The sequence below is a fragment of the Mesocricetus auratus genome, unplaced genomic scaffold (assembly GCF_017639785.1).
Source record: "Mesocricetus auratus isolate SY011 unplaced genomic scaffold, BCM_Maur_2.0 Super-Scaffold_100021, whole genome shotgun sequence".
NCBI classification, from domain to species: Eukaryota; Metazoa; Chordata; class Mammalia; order Rodentia; family Cricetidae; genus Mesocricetus; species Mesocricetus auratus.
This window is the reverse complement of record NW_024429202.1, coordinates 28,349,826-28,369,703: the sequence shown is the minus strand read 5'-3', so window position 1 is coordinate 28,369,703 and position 19,878 is coordinate 28,349,826. Positions and strand designations below refer to the sequence as shown.

The window sequence follows — 19,878 nt, the reverse complement described above, 5'->3', positions numbered from 1 at the left end:
CACGTGTGACTCTCAAGGGGAGCTGCCGAGGACGGACCTTCTGGTGTGTTCCTTTCCAGACAGGCCAGCGATGCTGTTGGGAATCCCAGGTGAGCCCTGTGTCTCCTTCCTGGAAGAGTTGGGATAGCAGGCTAGACTGAGGGATTTCCTTTTCCAACCCTGTCCACACATGTCACTGGGTGACACGTGTGCGTGCATGCGTGTACACACACACACACACACACACACACACACACACACACACACACACCTCCTGCACACACTCACAGTGGCCTAGCCTGCACAGGAGGTAAATCATTCCGGTCCGTTCAGCACGAAGTGTGCTTAGAGCTCGTTTTAAGAACCACGATAAGCAGGAGGTTCTCCACCCCACACTTCCCGCTAGCGGCTGGAAGCTGCTGTCTCAGAAATCCAAAAGATGGAAAATTGCAGGCAGTCATGGAGAGGAAGCCCACTATCAGAAGAAGGGGCAGTCTCAAACCTCAGAACATTTGTTAGATAAAGCTTTGCATCCTGAACCAATAGGATGGGGAGTTAAGGAGTGGGTGGGTGCTAGATGAGCTCAGATTGTTAACTCTGGGGCAAAGTGCGCAGGGGTGTCTCACCATCAGGGGCTTTCAAAGTCATTTTTGCCTCTCTCTAGGACTGGTGTCCTTTTTTTTGTCTTTCAGAATTGAATTAAAAACTGTCTCCCTTTTGCTAGTCTCCTGACTCCGCTGTTGGAGAGTGGGGCTTTTGTCTCTTACACTGGGAAGCCCTTTCAGCTCAACGGTCCTCCACCTCCTGGAGGACTAGCTGATTGGCTGGGCCCTCAGTCACCAGCAGCAGCCCATGGAGGGACCAGAAGAACCAGATAAACCACATATGGACAAAAGCAGTGCAGGAAAAGACTTCAGAAATGAGGTTCTTACAGAGCTACAGCCCACCATGCAGGCTGGGACTTCCCCGCTCGGCCTGGTGGGGACTGGCTGCTGAAACAAAATACTTACTAGCACCCACTGTTTCTTAATGTGATAGAAAACATGCCAGGGACACAAAAAGGCACCCATCACTTTCCCCAAACTGGGCAAATTGCAGCTTGAGCAGGAAAAGAAAATCAGCTGATGCCAACACACAGTTAAGTCAGGTGCTGGAATTATCTGGAAGGATTTTCAAGTAGCCATCTTAAAAATGCCTCAACAAGCAATTAGAAATTCTCTTGAAACACATTTTAAAAATAGAAAGTCGTAGGCAAGAAATAGAAGCTACAAGGGTTGGGAAGATTACTGAGTGGATGAGTCTCTTGCTCTGCAAGCAGGAGGGCTGGACGCCCATCTCCAGGATGTGTGTGATGCATCTGTAATCCCAGCAAGCCTGTGGGGGGGGATGGTGGGTGGAGACAGGAGTCTCTGGAAGCTGTGGGCACCTCTGCCGAGTGGATACATGCAGTGCTGAAGAACGAGAGACCTGTCTCTAGCACGGAAGAAAGCAAAGGCCTACACCTGAGGTGGCCCTCTGACCTCCACACATGTATTGGGCACGTGTGCTCCCCCACCACAGGATTGCACACACGGCACACAAACTCACACACAGACTCACACTTGAGCACACACACAGCACATATACATATGAAATAAACTAAAGAAATAGAAGTGCATAAACTGTACCGGAACCCAGCTTAGCTGTTTCCTGTGGACCCCCTCAGCCTTCCCTTCTAGCTCAGCACCGTTCCCTTGTGCCTGCTGCCAGTGGGAAATAACACAGAGGCCCACGGCTGGACAATGTGCAGAGAGGGGAGAGACCTTGGAACACTCAGTCCTAAGCGGGATGCCTTCACTAACCCTTTCCTCAGAGCCCCGGGGAGCTATGCAGAGGCAGAAAGACTGTGAGAGCCAGAGGTGCCGGATGACTCCGGGGAAACAGCGTCCTCCAGACATAACAGGACTGACGCACATATGAACTCACAGAGACTGTGGCAGCACACATCGGTCTACACAGGTTCAAGGCCGATGGGGCCCCAGCACTGAGAGGGGGAAATGGACATGGCCTCCCGCCCTTAACCAAGAAGCTATCTGCAATTGACACCAGCTGACAAAGGAAACGTTGGTTTTCGCCAATGGAGTTTCACTGGGCCTACCACACTTCAGGGTAGCCCTCATGCCTAGCAGGAGGTGAGATGCTCAATACAATGCGAACCCCGCGGTGTTTCTATATGTACTTTGTCTCAGTTTTTCTTTGTCTAGGCATTTTTTTTGTCTTGGTCTTTTGCTTGTATATTTTGTTTTGTTTTTCATTTTTGTGTTGTTCTGAGTTTTTTTGGGGGGGTTGTTTGTTTTTGTTTTTGTTTTTTTGAGACAGGGTTGCTCTGTGTGGAACTCAGAGATCCTCCTGCCTTTGCCTCCCGAATGCTGAAATTAAAAGCCTGCACTATCTCCATCTAGAGGGTTGTTTGTTTTCAAAGAGAGAAAGGGTGTGGAGTTGGATGGGTGGGATCTGAGAAGAGCTGGGAGAAGGGAATAGTGGTCAGAATATATTGTATTCTAGTTTTTAATTAAAAATAAATAAAATTAGGCTGGGGGTTGGTGGCGCACGCCTTTAATCCCAGCACTCGGGAGGCAGAGGCAGGCGGATCTTTGTGAGTTCGAGACCAGCCTGGTCTACAAGAGCTAGTTACAGGACAGGCTCCAAAGCCACAGAGAAACCCTGTCTCGAAAAACCATAAATAAATAAATAAATAAATAAATAAATAAATAAATAAAATTAGGTCTGGAGAGATGGTTCAGTGGTTAAGAGCGCTGGCTGTTCTTCCAGAAGACCCAGATTCAATTCCCATTACCCACATGGCAGCTCAACTGTCTGTAATTCCAGTTGCAGGGGAATCTGACTCCCTGACACAGGCACACATGCAGGCAAGATACCAGTGTACATACAATGAAAGTAAATCTTTAAAAAAATAAGTAAATTAAAAAAGAACATATACCTGAAAACAAGCTGACAGGAGGTAGAATCAGTGAGATGACAGAATCATCCTCAGAGTAACAGAAGTGGATGTTAGAAAACAAGCAGAGCCTCAGAGATGGAGAGAAAGTCACAAACACCCAATATTTGCATCACTGAAGTCCAACTAGAGAACAAAAGTGGGCCTAGAAGAGGATTTAGAGAAATGATGGGTGGGAGCATCTCATCCTTCAACAAAGTGGATGGTTAGACAAACTAGTATGTCTATACACTGGAGTGCTATACATAGCTGAAAAGGAACACAATATTGGTACTGGCCAGGGGCTGGTGCCTCATGCCTTTAATCTCATCGCTCAGGCAGCAGAGGTGGGTGGATCGCAGAGTTCAAGGCCAACCTGGACTACAGAGCAAGTTTCCAGACAGCCAAGGCTACACAAAACAAACACCACCTCTCCCATAAGTAACAGCTTGGAGCAATCTCAATGGAATTAAACGGAGTGAGGAGTGCCATTGCTAATGTTACACACTTCTTGATTCCATGTATGTCACGTTATGTCAAGTTTTATTTACTTATTTTGTGTGTGTGTGTGTGTGTGTGTGTGTGTGTGCCTGTGTGTGTGCTTTACGTACATGCTCATCTGTGCACCATGAGTGTGCCTGGTGCCTCCAGAGGCCCTAAGTAGGGTGTTGGATCCCTTGGAACTAGAGTTATTGTGAGCTACCGTGTGGGTACTGAGAATCAAACCCCAGTTTTCTGGGAGAGTAGCCAGTGCTCTTAACTGCTGAGCCATCTATCTAGCTTCTATATCATTTTTCTTCTTCCTTCTCCCTCCATCTCTCCCTCTCCCTCCCTCCCTCCCTTGCTTGGCTATATTGAGGGTCCTACTTCTTTTTAAAGCCAGGGTCTCTCACTGTCTCAGAACCCCCCAAATTCGTTCAGCTGGTTGGTGAGCCCCAGGGATTCCTCCTGTCGCTGCCTGTTCTCCTCAGATTACAGTGCTTGTCGCCACATGCAGCTTAACTGTGGGTTTGGGGCATTAAACTCTGGTTTTACATTAACCAACTGAGCTGTCTCCCCAGTCGACTTTATATGTTTTCTTAAAAAAAAATTAGTCTGCTATGGTTTCCACAGTGGAAACTTCCTACACTGGTAGTGTTGGGAGGTGAGCCCCAGGAGAGATAATGAGGGCTTGAGGGCAGAGCTCTCAGGAAGAGATGGGTGATCTGAAGGGAGTGGGCAGCTATGTCCATGGGTCTGGCCCTAGTGATTTCTCTTTCTGTGAATGATTTCCCCTCTTCTGCTCTCAAGCCACGGTGGAAGCTGAGATCCCACTGCCAATGGTAGTGCCATGTGAGTGAACTTCCAGCCTTCAGGACCAAGAGCTACATAAACCTCCCACCTTTACACACTTCGTAGGAATACAGCTGCAGCTCAGCTGGTGAATTGCTGATCTAGCGTGGCAAAGCCCTGGGTCTCATCTCTTATAGCACTCATAGCCTGGACAGGTGGCGGTTTCTTTTAATTAGAGCACTTGGGGGTGGGGGTAGAGGCAGGAGCATCAGAATCCAAAGTCATCCTGAGCTACGTAACAAATGGTAGAGGCACAAATGGTGACACAGTGTCTCAAACACACACACACACACACACACACACACACACACACACACACACACAATGTGGTGTTCTGTTGTAGCAGAAGAAAATACTAAAACAGAAATGATTCTGTCAGAACGGGCATTGGTGGGGCACGCCTTTAATCCCAGCACTCGGGAGGCAGAGGAAGGCGGATCTCTGTGAGTTAGAGGCCAGCCTGGTCTACAAAGGAGTTCCAGGACAGCCTCCAAAACAATACAGAGAAACCCTGTCTCGAAAAACAAACAAACAAACAAACAAAAAAACAAAAAAAAACAAAAAATAAATAAAAAAGAAAGAAATGATTCTGGAATGAAATTTAAATACAGAAAAGTAGGAAACTTTTGCAAAGAAAAAAGACACTCACTTCTAGTTCCATTATCTAGAATTGACCGTAATGAGATTTTATTTCTTTCAGAGAGTTTTTGTTTGCACATATAAAATCAGAAGTTGAAAGCATGCTGTTCCTGTGCTGTGGAACCATGAAGATTTCATTTCATATTTTATCTCAAGGAAATTTGCAAATTATCCAGGAATGCTTGAGAATGTGTTTGCCTACCTTAGTGTGTGCAGTTTTGGATATATCATAATTTACTTCATAGTTTCCTTATTGTTGAACTTATTGCTTTTTAAAATTAAAAAAATTATTGCATTGTATTGTGTGTGTGTATGTGCATGTACACAAGTGCTGTGTGCACACACCAGGAATGTGAGTGGAGGCTGAAGTACTCAGGTCACCAGGCTTGGCTCGCAGCTCTGCCTGCCCAGCCAGTTCTATGGCTGGAACTTGATTTACTTTCTTCATTTTTGTTGTTCATTTCCCCTAGTTGACATTGCAATGGACATTTCTTTCTTTTTATTCTGTGTAAATGGGAGTTTTGCCTGCATGTATGTCAGAACACCATGTGCAGGGCTGTTGGGTCAGATCTGGAGATGCAGGTGATTGGGAGTCACTTTGTGGATGCTGGGAATTAAAGTCAGGTCCTCTAGAAGAGCATCAAGTGCTCTTTAACCCCTGAGCTATCTCTCTGGGCTTCAAACGAACGTTTGTATCCACAAGTTGTCAGCATTTCAGACTCCTTTGTTTGCATAGTTGAGTAAACAAGCATTTGCTGTAGCAAATGGAGGAAGTGTTTAAGAATCATAGTTCATGCGGCCGTGCTCCTTTTGGGGATTAGTATACTAGTTTTGCATTCTGTAAATGCTGTATCCCTTTTGTTGTTTCTGCATATCATCATCAGCCCTTGAAACACTTTTGAGGGGCTCAGTCGTTAGGGGTGACGGTCTAGCCTACAGGAAGCCCTGAGTTTGACTCCCATAGCTCCATAAACATGGTGTGGTAGCACATGCCTGAAATCCCAGCACTCAAGACAAGAGGATCATGAGTTCTAAAGCCATTCTCAGCTACATAGTGAGTTCAAGGCTATCCTGAGCTAAAGGAGACCTTGGCTCAAAAATTAAAAAAAATTTGCAAAGAAAAATACGTCAAGACATCTGAGTTTCCTATTGTACCATTAGCTTCCACAGAACCATTGTCACAACAACTATAATCACTAAACTTGGTACCAAAAAGGGCTAGGGTCTGTTTTTCTTCTGCAACTTCCTCATTTATCCTTGGTTCATCTGTCTAGTGAAGTATGTATGTCTATATTTCTAATCGTTTTCTTCATTTGTTTAAATTTTAGTTATTGTTGTAGTGTGTGTCTTAATTAGGGTTTCTATTGCTTTGATGAAACACATGACCAAAAGGAACTTGGGGAGGAAAGGGTGTATTTCACTGACTCCTTCCATATCAATGTTCATCTCTGAGGGAAGTCAGGACAGGAACTCAAACAGGGTAGAAACCTGGAGGCAGGAGCTGATGCAGAGGCTATGGAGGGGTGCTGCTTACTGACTTGCTACTCATGGCTTGCTTAGCTGCTTTCTTACAGAACTCAGAACCCAGGACCACCAGCCTAGGGATGGTACCACTCATAATGGGCTGGGCCCTCCCACATCAACCATTATAATTAAGAAAATGACTGGGTGGTGGTGGCATATCCCAGCACTAGGGAGGCAGAGGCAGGAGGATCTCTGTGAGTTTGAGGCCAGCCTGGTCTACAGAGCCAGAACAGGCTCCAAAGCTACACAGAGAAATCCTTTCTTGAAAATCAAAGAGAGAGAGAGAGAGAGAGAGAGAGAGAGAGAGAGAGAGAGAGAGAGAGAGAGAGAGAGAGAGTTCTTTGCCTATAGTCCAATCTTATAGAAGCATTTTCTCATTTGGGGTTCCCCTTCTCAGATGACTCTGGCTTGTGTCAAGTTGACCTAAAATTAGCTGGCACAATGTGTGTGTGCATGGTGTGTATATGTGGGCATGCCTGCCATGGGCATGCGTGTGGAAGTCAGAGGACAATTTGTGGAATCAATTCTCTTCTTCCACCTTTGTGTGGGTTCCAGGGACTGAACATTGGTCACAAGACTAGCAAGGCGAGTGCTGTCACCAGCTGAGCCATTTTTCCATCCCTTGAATTGTTTTTAAGAGATCAGCAGGGTTGGAAAGATGATTCAGCCATTAAAGGCTGGGCTCACAACCAAAAATATAAAAGATTAATGCTATTAACCCCTAAGTTGTTAAGATTTCACAAATAATTTCCATAGGTTTTATATGTTCAATTAATTTTGGGGGACCATGTATAAGTTCTTAGTCTCTATTTAGTCAAATTCATACATTTCCTTCATCTTTTGTTGTCTTACTGTTATAATTTGACTATCACACCTCATGACTATCCATTTCTTTTATATAATTATTTTAGATAAGTACATATGTGCTGGCGATCTAGTCCACGGTTAAACACATGCTAGCTAAGTGCTCTCTTAATGTGCTAAACCCTCATTCCTATTCTATCATTTTAATATTTAAAATTCAAATTTAGTTACAATGTGTTTTGCCACATGACAAAAATTATGAACCAATTCAAATTATGAATCAATTTCTCAATATCATTTATTAATTTCACCCTACTTGTGAGAGAAGGATATGTGTGTATATGTATGATGTATGTATGTTTATATATGGTGTGTGTATGTATGATGTGTGTATATGTGTTTATGGTGTGCTTGTATGTGTGTGTATGTGTGATGTATGTGTGTATGTGTATGGGCATGAACATGCATGTGCTATGGTGTGAATGTATGGAGGTCAGAGGATAAACTCAAATGTCTGTCTTTGTCCTTTACCTTATTTGCGACACCCTTGCTTGCCTCTGTCATACGCCACGTCTAGGGGCTTCTGGGAGATACTTTCTGGTACACCCAGCTTTACATAGGTTCTGGGGATTTAAATGCTGGTCTGCACATTTGCACGGTGAGTATTTTGCCATTAAGCCACCTCCTCAGTCACAAACCATATTTTAAAGAAACCTATCAGATACCTGGGGTGATAAAGACACTCTTGTTCATTTTGTGTTGAGACAGGGTCTCACTGTGTAGACCTGACTGACCTTGAACCCACAGCGATCTGCGTGCTTCTGCCTCCCAAATCCTGGGACTAAAGGTGTGGGCCACCATGATTGATGACAGCCAACATTATACTGCATTGTGTGGCCCCACGTGGCTATGGAGTACCTGGAGGAGACACCACAAGGTGAATTCATGTGATCTGCCAGCTTCAGATGACTGAAGCCAAATGTTGCTGATCTCCACATGGCTGTGGCTACATCAAAAGAAGGGATATCTCACTGGCACTGTATGCCATTAACTTCAGTCTCAACTATTATTTTACAGACGGAATCTGGTATCCAAAACCAGTAGTGAGGACTCAAAGACATAATTGACAATGACCTCAGCCAAGAGGGTAAGTAATCCACAGTAACAGAAGCAGGTCCAGATGTTGGACTTATCAGACCGATTTGAATACAGTTATGGAACATATGTTAGAGGATTCAATAGCAAATAGAGACAACACACATGAATACATTTCAGGTATTTTAGCAGAGATATGGAAACTAACAAACTAGAGCTACAATTTCCTCAGCACTGTGGTCAGGACAGTTAACATCAGGAAGCCTTGAGCTGAAACAAAGGGATTCCAGAGCTTGAAGTTATAAACCTTTCTTCTGTCTCTCTATGGCATCTTTTTTCCTTCCTTTTACAAATTTCTCACTCATTTCCTTGGTTCGTCTGTCTATTGACGTACGTATGACTATACTCATACTTGCTTTAGAAATATTAATGGTATGCATGGATGTGGCGGCACATCCTTGGGGACGGAGGCAGGAGGATTGAGAGTTTAAGGTAAACTGGATCCGAGGCCTCTGCTTCAGTTCCTGGGCTGACACCCCTACAGCATGGATTGAAAAACTGTAGGCTGAAATAAACCCTTTCCCGGACAAGTTGCTTTTGGTCGTGGCTCCATGGCACCAATAGAAAGCAAACAAAGGCAGTGGGTAATCTGTGTGGGCAGCAGGAGCATATGGGAACTTTCTGGGGATGATGGCAACATCCCAGATCTTCATTTGCATGTTTTCAGTGGTCAAAATTCATGGAGCAAAACAGAAAAGGCCCAAGCCCACCCTGCTTCAGGTCTGCTTGGCCCCTCTGTGGGCACTACTCCTTTTCATCCATCAGGCTTGGTGCCTGGAGCTGTGATCACTGTGACTATAGTTACTGCTGTGGTTTGCATTAAAAAAAATCGTGTGTGCATGTGTGTGTGTGTATGTGCATGTGTGTGTGTACCTGTGTGCATGTGTATGATATGTGTACGTGCATTCTTTTGTTTGTATTGAGGTGGACATGTGCCACAGTACAGGTGTGGAGGTCAGAGGACAGACTGGGGTGCTGTCCTCACCTTCTACCATGTCTAAGGTGGGGTCTTTTGTTCCTGGCTGTGTGTCAGGCTGGGTGGCTTGAAAGCTTCTGGAGCAGTGGTTCTCAACCTTCCTGACGCTGCAGCACCTTAATACAGTTCCTCATGTTGTGGTGACCCCCAACCATAAAATTATTTTCATTGCTACTTCCTAACTGTAATTTTGCTACTGTTATGAATGGTAATGCTCCCCATGTGGTGGTCGCGACACTGTTCTAGTGGTTTTTCCTGCCTCCGTTTCCTGTCTTGCCATGTACACTCTGGGGCTAGAGGTGAGTATGCTATTATACTCATCTGTAAGTGGTGACGTCACAGATCTGGGGATCAGGCATCATGGTCTCATGCTTGTCTGGAAGTGCTTTACCCACTGAACAGTTTCCCCGGCTCTGTGGTTTGAATCTTAATGTTCCCTCAAAGCCCATGTGTCAAAGGCCTTGTTTCAGGCCTGTGACCCTGATGGGAGCTGGTGAAACCTTCAAGAGGTGGGACCTTATGGGAAGAGCTTAGGCCCTTGGGGAGTCCCTTTGAAAGGGATATATGGGCATATCCCCTTCCTGTCTGCCTTTGTTTCCTGGCTGCAATGAGGTAAATGCACCTTTTCCAGGCACTTTCGACACGACACGTTGCTTTGCCACAGTCCAAACCCAAACATCCAACAACTACAGCACCACAACCAACCTTTCCTGGTTGTTCATTTCTGGGTGTGCATCAATGCCAGGAGTTCTTCTCAATCATTTCTCTACCTTAATGGTTTGAGGACAGGGTCTCTCACTGAACCCGGAGCTCATCATCTGGCTGGCAAAGGGCCCATGAGTCTTTCTGTCTGTACCTCCCAGGGTAGGGGCGACAGGTGTGCAGGGCTGTGCTAAGCTTCTCACAGGAGTGCTGGGGACCCGAACTCAAGCCCCCATGCTTGCTTGCGTGGCAAATACTTTACCACTGTAGCCATCTCCCCACCCAGTTGCTCCTGATTTTTAAGTGGATTTAACTCACAGTGACAGAAAGCCAACATAATTGCTCTCAGTTGTTGAAAGTAAATTCAGCTCATTACCAGTAGGAATAGCCCAAGAGAAAAATGGAAATAGTGGGCGTTCAGAACATTAGTGGATTTGAGCATGCAAATCTGGAAGTGGTAATATCGTTCCTAGCAGCTCTCTCTCTCTCTCTCTCTCTCTCTCTCTCTCTCTCTCTCTCTCTCTCTCTCTCTCTCTCTCTCTCTCTCTCTCTCTCTCCCCCTCTCTCCCTCTCTCTCTCACTCCCTCTTTCTCTCTTGCAATCCAGCAAGTGAAACTTTCTCCTTGAATGTCATTTCTCCCATCTTTCCTTTTAATGGAGTGTTCTGCCCACTGTAAAAAAAAATTAAACTGGCTAATGAGCCAGGGGCTCGACTCTCACTTCTAACCCACTCCCACTCCCCTTGCTCTCATACACCTGGAAACAACTTTAGGTCTTACCAAATTTCACCAAGGGCTATATGACATGAACCCAGGCTGTGGTTTTTGTTCCTACCTTCAGGGTCACTGGAGTCCAGCTTCCAGAACTTTCTCATCATCCCTAGAATCATCAAATCCCAGGACTTTTACCTTATTCATGCGGAACTTGTGGCACATCTGAAACCTTAATCAGCTTTTAAAAGGTGGAGACTTACTGCTTTTAAAATAAGGACAAATTTGCAAGCTGGGAGCTGACAGTGGACTTCTAACCGTAGATTTTGTCTTCAGCTCTCTGTTTTGTGCTCATTAGACAAATGTCACCTGTGGTTGGTATGTAATGGTGACTGTGAGCTCAATTGAACAGAATTGAACAGGGTGTATTCTTGGGCTGGTTGAGGTCGTCTCTTGCTGTTTTCTTTCAGTAATACCTTTTCTTTCTTCAGCCAGTTCCTTTAATGTATCTGTAATTACGAACACTCCCGCCGAAGTCCTGTTGCCATCCTGGAATCTTGTGGGAAGAAGTGACCTTGAGGGAAAGAAAAATGTATGTGAGGATTGAGTGGAAGGACAACTGGATCTCTGTCTCCTGTGCTGATTGTTGCAGATGTGGGAATCTTAACTTAAGGCCAGCCCAGCGGTGAGAAGCACCACCCATTCACTCCCTGACTGATTCAAGGGCTGGTTAAGGGCTCAGAGGACATACAGAGAGGACACTGTGGGAGATACGGATTCTGCACTGATGATGAGCCTGCTGGTGATGGTGGGGTTGGTACCACCGGTGATGGTGGTGGTAGGAAGCATTAGAGATGATGTTCGTAGAGGTGATGGTGGTGTCAGAGGTGATGATGGCGTGGTGGTGTTAGGTGGGGGTAGTGAAGGGGGGTGATGATGTGGATGGTGGCAGAGTGATATTGATACTGCTGGTGGTTGATGAGATGGGGGCAGTGAGGAAACACTGATGTGTTATGGTGATGGATGGAGATGATCACAGTATGATAGTGCTGACAAGAACCATGATGTTGGCAGAGATAATGACACTGATGGTGGTAGTTTGAAGACAGCATAGATAGATGTATTTATTATTTCTCCATTCCTTCCGGTAATCACATGAAATCTGGAGGAACTGTAGCTATGTCATAACCATGAAGTCATGAATGACAGCAGAGCATACTTACAGGGATAGATGACAGTGATTTACTAAGAGAAGTTAAATGTAGAGAGATTGGAGCCTGGACCCTACATGCCAGAGATGAACAGCTAGACCAAATGTAGGAAGAAACCTACCTTCTGACTTGTATGGGTTTTTTTGGGGGGTGGGAGTGGGGAAATAATCCCTACTTGTTTTAGCCACAGGTGGTCAGATGTCTTTTTTGTTACTTGATATTGACAGGTATGACCCACTTGGAAATGAGGAAATGCAGACCCACCAGATACATAGATATGATAGTTTGAATGTAATTGGCCATATAAACTCATAGGGGGTGGGACTATTAGGAGGTGTGGCATTGTTGTAGGAAGTGAGTCGCTATAGGGGTGGACTTTGAGGTTTCCTATGCTCAAGATACCACTCAGTTTCACAGTACTGTTGCCTTCTTATCAAGATGTAGCCAGGACCATGCTTGCCACTATGATGATAATGGACTGAATTTCTGGTCGGTAATCCACTACTTCAATGAAATGTTTTCCTTTATAAGAGTTGCTGTGGTCAAGGTGTCTCTTCATAGCAATAGAAATACAAACCAGGACAAAATAGGCATATATATATATGGTGTGTATGTGTGTTCAAGTGTTCTCAGATGCATATGTGCATGTAGACACCGGAAGCTCACCCTGGATACCACTCCTCAGGAGCCACTGACCTTATTTTTTTTAAGTATTTTTATTAATTATTTGAGATATGTGCCATGTATCCCCAGATTCTCCAGGGCTTTTTATCATGAAGGAATGATAGATTTTGTCAAAGGCCTTTTCTGCATGTAATGATTTTGGTCATTTTATTTCCATCCTTGAGTCTATTTGTGTGGTGGATTACATGTATTGATTTTCATATGTTGGATTACCCTACTTCTCTGTGAGGAAGCCAATTTGATCATTGTGGGTAACCTTTTTGATGTGATCTCGAATTCAGTTTCCACACATTTTTATTGGGAAAATTGGCTTCTATATTTGTCAAGGAGATTGGCCTGTAATTCTCATTTTTTGATGGGTCTTTGACTTTGATATCAGGGTAATATTTGCTTTGTAAAAATAATTTGGAAGACGTTCTTCTTTTTCTATTTTATGGAGTAATTTGAGAAGTATTGGTAGTAGTTTTTGAACATCTTGTAGAATTCTGTGCTGAATCCATCAGGCCCTGAACATTTTTTAGTTGAGAGATTTTTAATAGATATATATTTATTTCATCATGATTTAGCTTTGGCGGGTCATCTACATCTAGGAATTCATGTATTTCTTTTAAATTTTCTAGTTGGTGAGATATAGATTCTTTTGAAGTATGTCTTTTATAAGTCCCTTAATTTCCCCAGTGTCCATTGCAATGTTTCCATTTTCATATTTAATTTTATTAATTTGAGTTTTTTTTTGTTTTGTTTTTTTTTTTTGGTTTTTACGAGACAGGGTTTCTCTGTTTTGGAGGCTGTCGGTCCAGCCTGGCCTCGAACTCACAGAGATCCGCCTGCCTCTGCCTCCTGAGTGCTGGGATTAAAGGCGTGTGCCACCAACGCCCAGCTTAATTTGAGTTTTAAATCTCTTTATTTTGGTTAAATTAACTAAAGGTTCATTAATCTTCTTAATGTTTTCAAAGAACCAACTCTGTTCTATTGATTTTTAAAGTTTTTTGTTTCTGATATATTAATTTCAGCACTGATAATGGGTATCTTTTCCTGTATACTGTTTTGCTTGTTGCTCTTTCTTCTTTTTCCAAGGGCCTTCAGGTGCATTGATAACTTATTAATCAATGCTTCTCAAAGTTTTTTTATTTTTTGTTTTTGTTTTTGTTTTTATGAGACAGGGTTTCTCTGTATTGTTTTGGAGGCTGTCGGTCCAGCCTGGCCACGAACTCACAGAGATCTGCCTGTCTCTGCCTCCCGAGTGCTGGGATTAAAGGCGTGCACCACCACCGCCCGGTGCTTCTTAAAGTTTTTAGGTAGGTATGTAGTGCTGTAAAATTTCCTCTTAGGATTGCCTTCATCATGTCTTATAGGTTTGACTATGTTGTGACTTCATTTTTGTTCAATTCTATGGATTTTTAAATTTCCTTCCTGGTTTCTTTCTTGGTCTGGTTATCATTCAGAAGTGTGTTGCCTCGTCTTGATGAGTTTGGGTATTTCCTGCAGCTTTTATTGTTGTTGAGAGCTAGCTTTATTCTGTGGTGGTCAAATAGAATTCAGGACATGATGTCAACTGACCTGTATTTGTTAAAACTTGCTCTGTGTCCTAGTATGTGGCCAACTTTAGAGAAAGTTCCACAGGCTGCTGAGAAAAATGCACATTCTTTAGTATTTGGATAGAATGATCTATATATGTCTGTTAGGTACATTTGATTTATGGTGTTATTTAACTCCAATGTCTCTTTTTGTCCAGATGATGTGTTTATTGGTGAGAGTAAGATATTGAAATTATCTGCTATTACTGTATTGGGCTTAATCTGTGGTTTTAGAATTATTTCCTTTATGAAATTGGGTGTACCTGTGTTGGTGTGTGTATGTTTAAGGTTGTAATATCCTCTTCATGGATTGTTCCTCTAATGAGTATGAGATGACCCTTTTCAGTTCCTCTGGTTTTGGTTCAGAGTCTTTTTTTTTTTTGTCAACATTAGACTAGTCATGCCTACTTATTTCTTGGTCCACATACTTGGAATGTTTTGGTTTTGTTTTTTCTCTATCCTTTTACCCTAAGATAGAGTCCATCTTTGATGGTGAGGTATGTTTCTTAGGGACAGCAAAATGATGATGGGTTCTAATTCAGTCTGTTAGTATATGTCTCTTTATTATGGAATTAAACCATTAACATTAAGAGTTATTGCCAGGTGATGATGGAGCTTGCCTTTAATTCCATCACTTGGGAGGCAGATGTCTGTGAGTTCAGGGCTAGACTGGTCTACAAAGTGAGTTCTAGGGCAGTCAGAGCTGTTACACAGAGAAACCCTGTTTTGGAACCCATTGCCCCCACAAAAAGAAAAGTTGTTATTGACAATGTGTATTTATTCCTACTTTTTGTTTTTTGTTATATTTTCTTTGGCTTCTTTTTATTAACTGCATTGCAATTGTTTAATTTTTTTTCATGTGATCTCTTGGGTTTATTCTTGTTTCCAGACCAAAACATTCCTCCTAATGTCCTCTGTTGAGCTTACTTAGTGGTCATGAATTCCTGTAGTCTGTTTTTCTCATGGAAAGTTTTTATCTCTTTCTTTTTTTTGGTTTTCTGAGACAGGGTTTCTCTGTATTGTTTTGGAGGCTGTCCTGGAATTCACTCTGGAGACCAGGTTGGCCTCGAACTCACAGAGATCTGCCTGCCTCTGCCTCCTGAGTGCTGGGATTAAAGGTGTGCGCCACCACCGCCCGGTTTCTCTTTCATTTTTAATAGATAGCTTTTCTGGGTATAATATTCTGATCCAAAATTGTTGTTTTTCAGAACTTGGAATAACATTGTTCCAGGCCCTTTTGACTTTAAAATGATTCTGTTGAAAGCCAGGTGGTGGTGGTGCATGCCTTTAGTCCCAGCACTCAGGAGACAGAGGCAGGCCGATCTCTGTGAGTTCGAGGCCAGCCTGGTCTACAAAGCTACACAAAGAAACCCTGTCTCAAAAAACCAAAAGAAAAAAAAAGTTTCTGTTGAATAATCAGATTATATTCTGATGGGTTTGTCTTTATAAGTGATTTGACCTTTCTCTCTTGCAGCTTTTAATACCCCTTATTCTGTGTTTTTAACATTTTAATGATACTATGTCATGTGGAGTTTCTTTTCTGGTCCTGTCTAAATAGAGTTCTGTACCTCTGTACCTGTTCAGGTATATCTTTCTCTAGACTTGGATATTTTTTCTTTGATGATCTTATTTAAAACATTTTTCTATGTCTCCACTATGATGTTCTCCTTCTTCTGTGCCCATAATCCAAAGATTAGGTATTCTCATGTGTTGGGGGCCACAGAGATGGCTGTGCTTCATCTTGGTTTAAGGACTTTGGAACTATCCTTACTCTTCCAAGGTTAAAGTCATAAGACCCAAAGGTCTAAGTCATGGCTACTGTAGGATGTTCGGTCTTGATCTCATGAATGTCTTATCTAAATAACAAGAGACTTGGTCTGAGGTGTTGTTACTCTTAACCCTCTAGGCCAGATAACAAGAGATTTAGTCTAAAGTGTGCTTACCAAATGTTTGGAGAATTAAGGAAGAAAGTCTGCTTCTTCCTTGTATCATTATAAACAAGTTTTTTTTGGCTATTTCCCCTTTTTTGGTTGGGGTATGTGTTGAAGAGTAAACTTGGCATGTTCAGTGTTTACTGGATTGCCCTCTTGACTATTCTGTCTCTGTCTTTTCTTTAGCATCTTTATCTACCATTTCTCAATCCACACCCCCTCCTCAGGTGCTAACAAAGACAGCTTCTATACTCATAGCTTCCCAGAGGCCTCACACTTTCTGTTCATATTTCTTTTCAAATGTCTCATTGACCTGTGCTGTGTGGCCCACTTCCTCCTCCTTGTTTTCTGAGTCTGCTTTCCACATGTTCATTCTGTTGGTGTGGTTTACCACTGAGGTTTTTATTTTGCTTTTTATTGAGCTTTCGTTTTGACATTATTTCAGTTTGGGTTTTGTTCAGCAATTTTATCTCAACTTTCATAGATTGATTTAATCATTTCATTCATCTCTTTGTTCTCATTCTTTTGGAGTATATTTGTGTCTTCTTGAATGCACTCATTATTTGAGCATACTTATAATCATTCCTTTGAATTCTTTGGTGGGTTTTTTTTTTTTTAGTCATTTTCATTAGGTACCATTATTGTGGGGTTAGTGGTTTATGAAGCAGGGAAGTTGTCTCTGTTCTTGTTGTTCCTGTTTCTGGGACTTTCATGTCTGAAGTTATTTCATCGTGTTTTTATTTCTTACTTTCTTTTGTATCTTTTGTTTTTAATAGTCACCTTTAATTTTCTTTTTCCTTTCAGTAGTGGCTTTTACAATGTTCAGTGGAGAACCAAATCCTAAGGAGTGTTGATGTGTCCTAGGGATCATCTTGTCTCTACCTCCCTTCCTAGTGCTGGGATTACAGGTGTTCTTTAAAAAAGTGTATGAATTATTGGGATTGGTCCTCATGTTTGTTAGATAACCACTTTACTGACTGGGCATCTCCCTGGCCTGGTGTCTAGCTCTTCTAAGGAAATCTCATCATATGAAGTGTCTAGAGGCCAAAGTCTTATTTTGTAGTTTCTTGCAACTCTTGCTCTTGATGGCAAACTCTCTTTACTCTATAACTTTGATGAGTGAGTTCATGTGAGATTTCTTTGTGACCCTGACTGGGAAGACATTCACTGTCAGATATTCACCAAACAAACAAACAAACAAACAAAAAACCCAAGAAGTTCTATGGGGAAAAATAAAAATACACAAGGAAAAGATACAAGGAGGGCCGGGTGGTGGTGGCACACGCCTTTAATCCCAGCACTCGGGAGGCAGAGGCAGGTGGATCTCTGTGAGTTCCAGACCAGCCTGGTCTACTGAGCGAGTTCCAGGACAGGCTCCAAAACAACAATACAGAGAAACCCTGTCTCGAAAAACCAAAAAAAAAAAAAAAAAAAAAAAAAGAAAGAAAAGAAAAAAGATACAAGGAGGATGAAGATAGACAGCAGTAGTGTGGCTGCTTTTAGAGGGGTACAGATAACTGTCCCCTTCCTGTACTTTAGCTTTCTAGGTTTTTGCAGTCCTGGGAATGAGAAGCAGGGCTTTCATGTGCTTGTGAGAACTTGAACACTGAATTACACTTCTATCCCTTGAAAAATTTTAACAGAGACATAAAAGTCCATAGCATCTCCCTGTAGTACCTACCACTCTGGTGACCAAACCTTTCTATATGGATCTTTTGGTGAGAGGCCCTAGTCCAAACCACAGGAAATACTATATAATAACCACATATGCGAGGGTCCTGCCCTAGCCTGGTTCGGGTCCTGAGATGGGGAAGAGGCATCAGTGCACAAAACAGTCTGACCACCAGATGAGTTTCATACAAATGGCGGCCCCAGATAGCTAAATATTAAACCAGGAACATGTTGTCCTTACAAAGCTAAAAGGTGATAGACAGAGGCAACGATATCATTCAATACTTAGCAAAGCATATTTACAGAAATAGGAGTGATTTGCCATAATCTGCTTCCATACAGTTGGGTTGTATTTCTCTAACTGTTCCCTTGTCTACAAAGGGTCCTGCATTTCTAAGTCTCTCTATAAAGGGTGAAATTTGATAAGGCACTCTTTTTCCATCATGACACACCATTCTTAATGGTGTTTTCCCCCAGAACTAGGAGATGTCATTAATGTCCCCTTCCTCATATGTACCCATTAACTTTTATTGTCTCTGATCCAGTCAGCCCTGAATCAGAAAAGTTCCCAGAGTCTGGGGTAACAGCTGGTATTTTCAGATAAGAAACCTGAGAAGTATCAGTTCCCAAAGAATTTTAGGTGACAATAATTCAGAAAAAAAAAATGGGGTTTCTGGGAATGATCACATCTGTCCCATGCATGACTGACAAAGTGACACTATAAACAGCCAGAAGAATCTTCAACATTATGAGAGAGAAGACAGCATGCAGGCTGTGTGGCCCCAGCAGTATTCTGCAGTGTCCCAAGGTCCACTGATTCTTGCTGAATGAGAGACTGTCTCCACAGGTCTCTCCTTGTGGAGGGAGATCTGTTGGACAAACATTCATATGCTGATCTCAAACGAAGCCACATGGCTCCCAACACACATACTTAATCATACATAGTATTCATTTGATCCTCATGATGCCTCAGACTCATAGATGACAAAGTCGGGCGAAAGTGTTAGCATAAGACATTTGTCTAGAGCACACAATACTTTCAAATGTTGTATTAGTTAGGAAAGGCTACGGTTTGTTGCTGTAACAAAATCTCCCACATCTCTGTAACTTAAGTTTGCACATTTCTCCCTTTTAATGTGGTCCTTATGGGTCAGCTGGGGTTTTTCTGCCACCCAGATGCCAATACCTGTCTTCATGATTGCTCAATGAATTAGTTACTCCTGTTGTTGCTGCAACTAGATACCTGACAAAGGCAACTTGAGGAACAAAGGATTCATTTTTCTTCCTCAAGTTGTACAGTCTGTCATGGTGGGGGCCTGCGGCAGCAGACAGAGGTGGATACTGGCGCTCACCTTACCTTTTCCTTTCGATTCAGTCCAGGACCCCAGCCCATGGGATGGGACCGCTAACATTTAGGGTGTCTCTTCCCAAATCAGCTAACCTAATTTTCTCAAGATCCTGTCAAGCTGACAGTCGCCATTAACCATCAGCAAGACGAGAGGCCATGGGCCTGCTGTGACCTGGCTCTTGCATCTTCTTCACAGAATAGCACAGGTTCCTTCTGTCCATTGTCCAGTAAGCCTCCTGATGATGTCTTCTGGCCATAAGGTCAGAGACACAGCTGCTGCCCCCCATTCCATGACTGTCAAGGAGACAGTGCAAATAACTTCCACACTCATGAAATTTGACCCTCATAAAATCTGACTTTTATTCTATTTATGTTAGGATAGGGACTTTCTAAAAGGGTCTAGCCCTCTGTGTGTGTGTGTGTGTGTGTGTTTGATAGAGCCACTATCTTGCTTGTTTCTAAGGCTTATAGAATAGTTGCAGTCACTGCAGGAGTCATTCTGAAGTTGGCCCCTATCATCCTGTTTCTTTATTTTATTTTATTCTATTTTATTTTGAGACTAGGTCTCATGTATCTCAGGCTGGTCTCACATTCACTTTTTAGGCAAGAATAGACTCCCACTCTCTATGCCTCTACCTCCTGAGTGCTGGGATTATAA

The 19,878-nt window shown here is 42.9% G+C and overlaps 1 long non-coding RNA gene across 1 annotated transcript in view; it reads left to right on the top strand.

Moving 5' to 3' along the window:
- Nucleotides 1–677: 677 nt before the first annotated feature.
- LOC121133297 overlaps nt 678–19,878 on the top strand; it is a 45,499-nt gene continuing 26,298 nt past the window's right edge. Inside the window, exons 1-2 of the long non-coding RNA XR_005870118.1 lie at nt 678–2,150; nt 8,333–8,402. This is a non-coding gene — a long non-coding RNA (uncharacterized LOC121133297). The remainder of the gene's footprint in view (nt 2,151–8,332; nt 8,403–19,878) is intronic.